The sequence below is a fragment of the Bos indicus genome, chromosome X, assembly GCF_029378745.1.
Source record: "Bos indicus isolate NIAB-ARS_2022 breed Sahiwal x Tharparkar chromosome X, NIAB-ARS_B.indTharparkar_mat_pri_1.0, whole genome shotgun sequence".
Lineage (NCBI taxonomy): Eukaryota > Metazoa > Chordata > Mammalia > Artiodactyla > Bovidae > Bos > Bos indicus.
The window spans coordinates 105,168,761-105,171,712 of NC_091789.1; the positions used below are offsets into that span (position 1 = coordinate 105,168,761).

Below are 2,952 nucleotides of genomic sequence, written 5' to 3' on the forward strand. Positions count from 1 at the left end.
TCTGCCTGCAGTGCAGGAGACTGGATTTGATCCATGTGTCAGGAATTTCCCTGGAGAAGGAAATGGCAACCCACTCCAGTTTTCTTGCCTGGAGACTTTCATGGACAGAGGACTCTGGCAAGTTGCAGTCCATGGGGTCACAAAGTGTTGGACATGACCAAGTAACTAACACTTTCTTTTGGGGCTTCCTTGGTGGCTCAGACAGTGAAGAAACTGCCCGCCATGTGGGAAACCAGGGTTCGATCCCTGGTTCAGGAAGATCCCCTGGAGAAGGAAATGGCTACCCACTCCAGTATTCTTCCCTGAGAATCCCATGGACAGAAGAGCCTGGCAGGCTACAGTCCATAAGCTTTCAAAGAGTTAGACACAGCTTAGTGACTAACACTTTTCATACAGAAATAAGCAAAGAATATGAAGATGTACCTTATCAGAAAATTTTGAAATATCTCTTTATCTTTACTGATATTTCAAAATTATACATATATAATTTTGTATATGTGTATAATTTTGTGCATATATATGCATATACACACATACATCAAATAAAAGTTTGCCTTCTCTATAATGAAAGAGGAATAATAAAATAATGATATACCACTATTCATCTTTTTTAAATTACTAAAAGTTGAAGGCAGATAATTATATTCAATATTGCTGACAGCTGAGAAAAGAATTCTCTCTTTGCAGTAGAAATGTGAATATGTACACTCTTTAACACTGTGATCCAAAAGCCTTTGATTCAGTCATTTCCCTTATAGGAAAGTATTTTCAAGAAAAACCTGGAGGCAGGGGCCCTGAACAATAGGCTAGACTGAATGGAAGACTGGAGGCAGTGGGCGGGGCCACAGGGAGGGAGGGGCTGGAGCAGAGAATGAAGAATGCAGAGCCTCCACTGTGACGTTTGGGACTGTGCTAAAATGCCCAAGTGAAACTACCCTCCTAAGCGGAGGTGGCACGCCACAGCAATGCTGTGGCAGAGAAGTCTCTGCAGCAGTCTCTTTAGGGGCCCTAAGAGCCTTTATCTATGGGGCCCTTGAACAGTCGGAATCTGCAATGCAGGGAATCTGGCACAGGGGAACTGCAGCAGCCAGATGAAATAAAGGCAGGCCCCAGTTATGTGTCTGGAAGCCGTAAACGCAAACAGAGCACCGGTCCCAGCTTAGGCCCAGAGTCTGAGATTTGTCACAACCAGGAGGAGGATCTACAGCAAGTCGTCTGGACAAGACAGGGTAAAAAAGTTAAGATCAAATCTGAGTATGCTTACCAAACTTTATTTTTAAATGGCGAAACCAGTGACATTAAAATCCGTGCTCTGGGGAAAGTGTGGTGTTTACACAAAAGGTTTTTATGTCAGTCGGACTACTTTGCTACAATGTTTAGAGATTCTGGGAAAGAATGTCACAAAGATATTATTGACCTGGAGATTAATGACCAGAATATAAATGTAGAATCTTTGCAATTTGTATTAGGCTCGTTGTATAGGAATGAATATGTCTTAATTAAGCCCCTTCAAGTTCCAAGAGTTTTGGCAACCGCGTGCCTGCTTCAAGTAGAGGACTTAATTCAGCAGTGTGATAAGACCATGAAGGAAACAATTAATGTGAAAACTGTATGTAGCTTCTATGTGGCAGCAGAGACCTATGGGTTACATTCTGTAAAGACAGGGTGCTTTGAATGGCTTCTCCACAATCTGATGACTCATCCAAGCGTTGAACTTTACAAGGAACTCAGTACAGATCTTATGAATCTGGTCATTTCTTCTTCTAATTTATTCGTAATGCAAAAGGAAATCGATATATATACTACACTCAAACAGTGGATGTTCCTCCGCCTTAACCCAGGTTGGAAAGGCACAATGAAACAGCTTTTAGTTAATGCAAACAACTGGTTTTCCAGGCACAAGGAACATGATGGTAGCATTTCCTTTCTTGAAACTAAACAAGGCATAGTATTTCAACCAGTATTTAAAAATTTGAGGTTTCAGCATATCATTTGTGACCTGGCCTCCACAAAAGTTATTGAACAAGATGCTCTAATACCTTCAGAATGGTTATCGTGTGTTTATAAACGACAATGGTATACCTTGCTTAGAGCACAACAATACAGGGAAATTGGTCCTAGAGACATCACTGAAACCGAACTTGAAGAATATAGCATGAGATGTGGCAAAAGGATTGTCAGAGATGGAACCTATGCCTGGAAGTGGTCCGGTTACAATTTCGGTGTTCATTTGTATGTCGTCTTCACCAGCCATTTTATAATTTTCAAACGACATGCTTTCAGTCAGCATATGATGGCTCCATCTGTTTACAACCTCAAAGAAATATTGCATTCAGATTAACTTTGGTATATTTTGGTTCTAGTGGAAAACTGAGCTTCAGGAAAACAACTGGTTATAAAATCCTTACCTTTGAAAAGGATGAGGAACAAATGGTAATGAAACTGGATAGCGTAGCTTTGAGCTTCCCTTTATATATATTCTGCAACTTCCTGTTTATATCATTAGAAAATCCAGGAAATTGATGATATTGTCAATTAGGCTAGCTTAGCCTTTTGAAAATTTCTGGTGTCTCATTTCATTTAATGGCCTACTGTTAAACACAATAAAGATGAACAATAGCAAAAGAAAATAATCTTTTGAATGTAGAAACTATCATAAATTACTCTCTTCATTTTATTTCTATGTATCTGTGAAGAAAACGTTCAATTCCAAGAAAATATCTGTGAAACCAAATAGTCAGTGATGAAACCAAAAAGACATCTTTTGCTTTTCATTTACTATTCAACAGGCATGCTCCAAATGGAAACAATGGATTGTATGTCCAAGAACCAAAAAGAAATTAACTTGCTGCATAAATTTTACTCTAACCAATATTGAGACAGAATAAAGAATTCTCTTCCTTGCGGAAATGATTGTGCAAATGTGGCTTTATTTGAAGCACTGTATTATAG

General features: G+C 39.2%; 1 pseudogene; it reads left to right on the plus strand.

The window, feature by feature from the left end:
• The first annotated feature begins 1,024 nt into the window (after positions 1–1,024).
• Positions 1,025–2,648, plus strand: LOC139180953 (germ cell-less protein-like 2; annotated as a pseudogene).
• The last annotated feature ends 304 nt before the right edge of the window (positions 2,649–2,952 follow it).